The 7,790-nt window shown below is 36.6% G+C and overlaps 1 protein-coding gene and 1 pseudogene across 1 annotated transcript in view; both read right to left on the bottom strand.

The window, feature by feature from the left end:
• Positions 1-1,335: 1,335 nt before the first annotated feature.
• On the bottom strand, positions 1,336-2,885 carry LOC107160510 (annotated as a pseudogene).
• A 4,116-nt stretch (positions 2,886-7,001) lies between these two features.
• The window catches only part of Kcne3 (potassium voltage-gated channel subfamily E regulatory subunit 3), a 28,416-nt gene continuing 27,627 nt past the window's right edge, over positions 7,002-7,790 (bottom strand). Inside the window, exon 3 of the transcript XR_007342270.1 lies at positions 7,002-7,302. The gene's annotated coding sequence lies outside the window, so the exon portion shown is untranslated. The remainder of the gene's footprint in view (positions 7,303-7,790) is intronic.

The raw sequence follows: 7,790 nt of genomic DNA, 5'->3' as shown, positions 1-7,790 counted from the left end.
AATTACAAGTATACACATAAAAATAAGGCAGCTTTATTACATGTTAAGACAAAGTTGTTGTGTTCCAGCTTTATAATAATAGCCCTGGAGAAAAACATTTTATTTCAAAAAGACTGAATATATTCCACTTCAGAAGAGTTTCAGTTAGTTAAATTTAGGCTGAAAAGCCTCAAGAGTAATTCTTCAACCCTATAGTATTTTTATTTAACTATTAATGAGGTATATTTTCATTGTATTATGGCTTCACCTATTTAATACATTGTTTTTAATTAGTCAAACAAAAATAGATATGCATATTGGACTGCTTTTATTATATTTCATTAATCCTTTTACTACCTTAAACAAAATGCTTAAAATGATTTCATATTTGTTGACTCAGTATTGATGATTCATGTTTATCACACAGTTAATATGTGTATGTTTTACCTCTTGGAGCAGCAACCAGGTCATCTGATCTGTATTCTCCCCCAGTGCCCATCTGCTTTCTCTTATAACAGCATCACTGCTTACATATATCACATGCTGTCTTTGACAAAAATTCATTTATTTACTGACCACCCAAAACATTCAAGACAAAACTATATAGTATATGCTGTGAGAAATATTTAAAAACCTACTAAATTATATAATGTTCTACAATTTTTTTAGTTGTTGATGGAACTTTATTTTTATTTATTTATATGTGGTGCTGAGAATTGAACTCAGTGCCTCATTCATGCAAGGCAAGTGCTCTATCATTGAGCTACAACCCCAGCCCCGTGTCTTAAAATTTTAAAAAAATTTACAATATGCAGTGGGTAGAAAATAGTCAAAGAGGAGATAAAGTTCATTTGGGATGGAAGAATATTGACAGACAATTGGAAAGGAGGAGATTCATACACAGAGAGATGTGCAGAAGGTAAGGTTCATCCTTCTCTCTCCTACAGTATCCTCTCTTCATCCAAAGCTTATTCCACCACATTACCCTACCTCTTACCTGAATGAATGTGAGCTTTATAAGGACAGAGAGTTTTATTTATTTTGTTTAATTCTGCATTCAACTCAAATAATACTTGGCACCTAAGAGGAAATCACCACATGTTATGAATTTCTGTTAAATAAATAAACGGAGGAATGAAAAGAGATAATGACATAAAAGGACTGGAGGCTCTGGATTCTGTTCACTCATTTTATCCCTCAAACATTGGCCAGTACAATTTGTTACAAACCTTTCAAAAAGTTTTAAAATTTCAGTTTATTGTTTCTTTTACCATTGATCTTGGATTTTATTAAATAATTTTAAAATTTGAAAATCATAAAATATTTCATCAAAGAATGAAATTTTTAGTCAGTTTTGGTTCATTCTTTTGGTGACAGACCTTAAAGAAATAAGTATAATTCGACTTTGCAAATAATTCACAACTTGGTATGTTCTTTGCTGGGATTAACACTTCCCTGTCTTCATCTGTTCCAGCAGCTGGAACAAAACACCACAGACCAGGCAGCTTATAGACAGCAAAACTGTCCTGTTCACAGTTCTGAAGGCTGTGAAGTCCCAAATCAAAGTGCCAGCAAATTGGTGGCTGGTGAGGTTCCCATCTGAAGCACAGGGTAGAAGGGCTGAGGGGTCTCAGGCCTCCTTTATCAGGCACTAACACCATTTGAAAGGCCTCTACTCCCATGGCCTGATCACCTGCTAGTATCATCACCTGTGGGATGGGGAATTCCACATAGGAATCTTGGGGGAGACACAAACATTGAGACCATAGCACCCTCCCACCCACATCATGCACAATTCAAAACAGAAACAATGACAGTTTTCATCTTACTCAATGGACTTCATAATCTTGCTCAGTAAAACTTAAATAACTTTAAGTTTTAAAGTGCATTTTGTCGCCAGAGAACTCAACCTTTTTTCCTCTTAAAGATTCCTCAGGCTGGGGTGGTAGCTCAGTGGTAGAGCACTTGCCTAGCAAGCTTGATGCCCTAGGTTTCACCCCAGCATCACAAAAAGAAAAAAAAAAATATTCCTATTAACTTGTTGATTCATTCTTGAAGCTGTAGGACAAAATTAACCATGAGACCAAAAAATGACTGGTTTATTTGCTGTAATTTGAACAGACCTGGTAAACAGCCTTAGGCATAAGACTGAAGAAAAAAAAAAAACATTGGAGGGTTTTATTAATGAAAAATAAAAGTTTTTTAACTTATAGTCTCTTAACAAAATTCACATAATAATGATTGTACAGTCCCTTCTCTGTAAATGTTACTCATTACAGAGAAGGAACTGTACTACTTCCGTCTTTTATAGACAGGGATAAGCAGAAATACTTTAAAATCTTTCTGATAAATATATGGCTGCGCTGCCTCCAGCTTGGATAGTGCTCTTCTGGATGGCATATGCTGGGGCCAGTTCCACGTCATGGTCAAGTCCTACATCATGGTACTCAAGCTCTTCATCTCGACATTTCTTTATCACCTGAAGAAACTCCTCATATTTTTTAAGGTCCTCCTTCATCAGCGTCCTGATCTGTTATAGTGATGTGCTGTGGACTCTTCCACCACCACAGAGCAGGCCATTGTTCCTTCTTTCCCCAGCAAAGCAGCCCCTGGCGGCCCCTGCCCCCCAGTGCAAAGCCCAGCACGTTCCAAAAGGGCATGAGAATTTTTGGTCGGACCCTGAAGGCACCCATCAGCTTGCTGAACTTTTCCAACTGGTTCTTTTCTTGATCCCACATTTTCCAAAAGACCAGCCCTATGCTTATCCTGCCCAGGATGGCCATCTGGCCTGCATGGATATGGTTTGCCCCATATTCACCTGCATAATTCACCAGGATTATTCAATCCTCAGCCACAAAATTGATGTTATCTAAGGTCATTACAGAACTGTGAAACCTGACACTGATTCTTCCACAAGCTGGGAGGGGACCCTGGGCTCTGGTGAGCAGATGCCACAAGGAGGGAACTGCCTCGCCTCTGCAAACCACATCTCCCCATCTCCTGGATCACAAAAGCAGATACCATTTAGCTCAGCAGGCAATTATGCTTCTGGCAGGGACTCTCAATTTATATTTTCAAAATTATGAGGTTGCTCATATTTTGCACATTATATTAAATATTTTGCAGCCATCATTTTAGTTTAGACCAGAAGAGTAGTATTTCTCTCTTTCTCTCTCTTTTTGGCTCCAGGTATTTAAAGAAATCTCTGTTAGGTTCTTGACTAACCACTGAAACAGTGGATCAATCTTCACTGACCATACATACATGACAGTGAATAGAGTCTGCAAAAAATAATTTGAAATGTCATTAAATGAACAGACTACTACAGCTCTCAACACTTGACAACATCAAAATTCAATGAAGAGTGAATATCTGATTTCCAAAGTGACTACATTATTATTAAAAAATAGTTTCTATTAAGAAAAAGCATATAAAGATACAGAAAAGTTTTGTCCACTCAAAAGAACAAAATAATTTGGTAGAAACAGTAAGTTTAGTAGACAAAAAAAAAAAGGAAATCACAGACAAAGTACTAAAGGAGACCAGGAAAACAATAAACAAAATGAGAGTATCAAAAAGGAGAAATTGTTAGGAAAAAAAAAAGAGAAACAAAGGGAAATAATTTGGAACTGAAAAGTATAATATTTCACTAGAGGAGTTCAATAGCAGTTGAATATGTAGGAAAAACTAAACTTGAAAATAGGACAACTGAAATTGTCCTAAGAGTGGAAATAATTAACCACAATTTATTCATTCCCCTATTGAAACACACTTGCATTGTTTCCAATTTTTTCATAATAATAAACAATGTTGCAATGAACATCCTCCTATACACTGGACATATGTGCATGAGCTAGTTATCTTAGGGCAATAACTCTTAACATCCCTCCACACAATATATATTCTGGTTTAATTTGTTTACAGTGGGCTCTGGGTATCAGTATTTTTTTTAAAAAAAAAAAAGGCAATTGAGAACCACTCAGTTAAGTATATGTTTGATTTGGAATTGCAAAGTTAGAGGCGAGGCATGTCTTCACTTTGTTAGTACTGACAAACTGCCTTCTAAATTAGTTATCAATATGCAGTTCCAATAGCAACATATCTGAGTTTCCATTTCCCCACATTCTTATCAACATTTTGTGTTTTCATTCTTTGCCAACTCAGATGAGTGTAGAATTGTATGTTATGTGTTTTAATTTCTATTTTACTGTTTTTAATGAAGTTGAGCATCTTTTCATATATTTACTGGTCTTTAGGGTTTCCTTTTCTGTGAATTGCCTGCTTTTACCTTTTGTCCATCTAAAATTTTTGTCATTTACCTTTTTATTATCAATATGAAGGCACTCCTTGTATGTTTTGGATATTATTCCTTAATGCTTTGTTGCTGGCAAATATCCTTTCCCAATTTATGATTTGTCTTTTTACTTCATATGTTACTTTGATCACACAGATTTAATTTTAAATGTGATCAAATTCAGCAATATTTTCCCTTAAAATTTGTGCCCTTTGTTTCATTTAATAAATGCTCTCCTAATTCCAATGTCATAAAGATGTTTTCTATAATTTTGCCATAAATTATTATAGTAATGGCTCTAATGAATCACACCTTAATTTATCCATGCTCTTATCTACAATGATTCTGGACTTGACTGAATAGACTCAATGACTTGCTTTGGCTAAATGGACATCAGAAACTGTGATGTAACATGAAGCTGGAAAAGTGCTTATGTACTGGGACTTGTGTCTTGGAACACAGCCACCTTCAAGGTTTGCCTGCTAGAGACATGTGACCTAATTTATGGGCAGCACCAACTGCAAGTAATGTAAGTCAGTCAACGTTAGATTACCCTAATGTAGCTGATACAGCCACATGAAAGACCCCAGGTGACATCACCTAGCACAGCATGTATGAGGCCCTGGGTTTAATCCCCAGTATTTCACACAAAACAAAACAACAAAAAACAAACCAAAAACTTTTCTTCTAAAGTTTTGCTTTTCATATTTGGCTTTATAATCTATCTTCAATTAATTTTTGAGTATGGTAAATGATAGGAGTCTTACTGAATATATTTTTTTGTAAGCATCACCCAGTTGAACCCAGCCTAAACTGCTGACCACAGAACTGAGAGCAAATAAAATGATGGTTGTTTAAAACCACCCAGTTTTGGGGTTGTTTGTTACATAACATAAGCAATATAGTTTTTTCCTTAAGTAACCCTTCCACCTTGAGCATGGTAGTACTACTACTGGGGAGGGTGAGGCAGGAGGATGGTAAGTTCCAAGCCAGCCTGGGCAGTTAGTGAAACCTTGTCTCAAAACAAAATTTTAACAAGGGCTAAGGATGTAGCTTAGTGGTGGAGTGCTTGCCTAGCAGGTACAAGGTCCTGAGTTCAATCCCCAGTACCCTGAAAGAAAAGAGGGAAGAAAGGAAGGAAAGAAAAGGAAGAGAGAGGAAGAAAAAAGGAAGCCCCCCAAACCTTTCTTTGAAAGTTTTGCTTTTCAGATTTGAATTTATAATTCATATTCAGTTTATTTTTAGTGTGGTAAAAGATAGGGGTCTCACTGAATATAGTTTCATGAGACTAACCTGTTTTTCTAGCATTGTTTATTTAACAATCTATATATGTGTATTTGAAATGTTATATTTATCATGTACCTAGTTCCATATGTTGGTCTCTTTTTAGGCTCTCTGCTTTGTCCCATTAGACTATTTAGTTATCTTGGCACCAATACCACTTTGCTTATTACCGTTTTAAAGTTTCAATATCTGATAGGAAGCTTTCTTTATTTGCCTACCTAATATCTTGTGGTTCCTTTAAGAGATCTGCAAATCATCTTAATGAATAGGCTGTTCTCTAAGTTCAGATTTGACCTAATACATTATTTTTCAATTCTAGAGAATCATCTTCACCAAAGCCTCATGAAAGAAAGGTAGGTAAAAAGATACTGAAGAGCTGTAGAGATGGGAGGTACTCAGAATGGCCAGGGGAAATTCTCTGTTCATGAACAGTGTGTGCTCCCTGTTGGAAGCAGTAAGTTCTGCTGCTATAGGAATTTCCCAAGGGTTGAGTGAAGGAAAGACTCAGAAACCTGAGACTTCAAAGACCTCAGGATAGGCAGAGGCTCTGAGTGATGTGCCTGGCTTGGTCCTGGCTGCACGTCTCTTTTCAGTTTTGGTCCCTCAGTGGTTGCTTTTGCTGCTGTCGTGGCTGCTGTTGATCGTATTTGGCTCAGTAGTTGAACCACAACCATACTTGGTGCTTGTTTCCAGCCAATATTCCTCTCTCTTTGTAGCTTGAGTACAGGTTATCCTCAGAGTTTCTTCAACTCTTCTAGATGTTTCCTACTATAGATGGTATATTCCTGATACTGTTTCTGACAAAGGGATGGAGGGATTAGTTCCTAGGATTCTTGCATCCTTTACACCTGTTCTACTCCCTCATGGATGTTAGTTAGCTGCCTGACTCCTTTGCTCTGGTCATTGTAGCATGAAGCTGATTTTGATTCTCCACATGGCTGGTTGGGTAAGTCTGCTCCAAGAAGTAATGTTCCCCATATGCAGGTCCAAAGCCTAGTTTGGGGGAGCAGTCCAATTTATGTTTTCTAATCCAATTTGCTGGAAACAGATACCATGTCTTAATCCTCATCTGATGTCAATGAACATTTCTGCATTATTTCAGTATTCATCAGAAGAGAGGTAGAAATGATGGAACATCCGTCTAATCTCAACAGTTTTTAAAACCTGATCTGAGGCTTCTCTTGGCCAGATCATATATGCCACTCCCATTAATGATTGTGTTATTTTATTATCTTAAATCTATAAGAGCCAAATTATTATCCTTATTTTATAGATGAAGCTTAGGGAAGATAAATGACTTGCTCAGTTTCATAGACCAGTAAGTGGAAGAGTTGGGATTTGAATACATATTGTTGCAATTGCAAAAATTCTGCTGATAATAATTGAAGTTTAAAATAATAATAGCCATAGTAGTACTGATAATGCTTTATTTAAACAACAATAAAATAATTATATAATCTAATAATTACAATAAAATAATAACATGCTTATAATTTATTTTTGAAAAAACAAATAGGTGCATAATAACACTGTTTCATAAACCTGATATGTTTTATGATAGCCCCTATATTAAATTCATACATTTAAAAAGTCAGTTGGAAACCAGGTAAATATCCTTTGATTCATGGTGATATAGAATATTTGTTAGGAGTAAGGAATTGCTTCTGTGCTTATTCAGTCGATCCAAGAACTGAGCTCCTGTGCCAGATAGTGCCAAAACCCTTTTCTGGTTTGGCATTCAAATGCTGTTGAAAAAAAGAAAGAAAAGAAAAGAAAAAAGAAAAAGAAAGGAAAAGAAATGCTCTCTTTCTGCAGAGGTTACTAACCTAAGGGTACTGGATATCTTCTACTTGTTCCTTCAAACCCACCCTCCACCATTTTATGGCCCACTCAGTGCCTCAGGAGGTTGACCCTAAGGAATTCATCCACAGGCTTTCTTCTGGCTTCTGGTGGGGCCAAACTATGGAGAATACCAGCAGGTGATTGGAGGAAGGAAGTGGTTGAGGTTGGAAAGCAATCTGATTTATCCCTTTCAGGTGGCCCTCTCCACACAGCCCTGTCAGTCTCTGGTTCCTTCCCCTCATCCCTTAAGGCTTGGAAGTGGTACTATCTCCCTACCAGGCTATTTCCAGCTCTGTGGCACTGCACTATTCTTGGTGGTATTTTTTACCCAGATCTTTGTAAATAGTCCAGTTTTTAAAAAAAAATTTTTTTTTTTGAGAGAGAGAGAGAG

Source organism: Marmota marmota, unplaced genomic scaffold, assembly GCF_001458135.2.
Source record: "Marmota marmota marmota unplaced genomic scaffold, marMar, whole genome shotgun sequence".
Taxonomy (NCBI): Eukaryota; Metazoa; Chordata; class Mammalia; order Rodentia; family Sciuridae; genus Marmota; species Marmota marmota.
The sequence above is the reverse complement of the archived record's forward strand: the minus strand, read 5'-3'. Positions and strand labels throughout refer to the sequence as shown.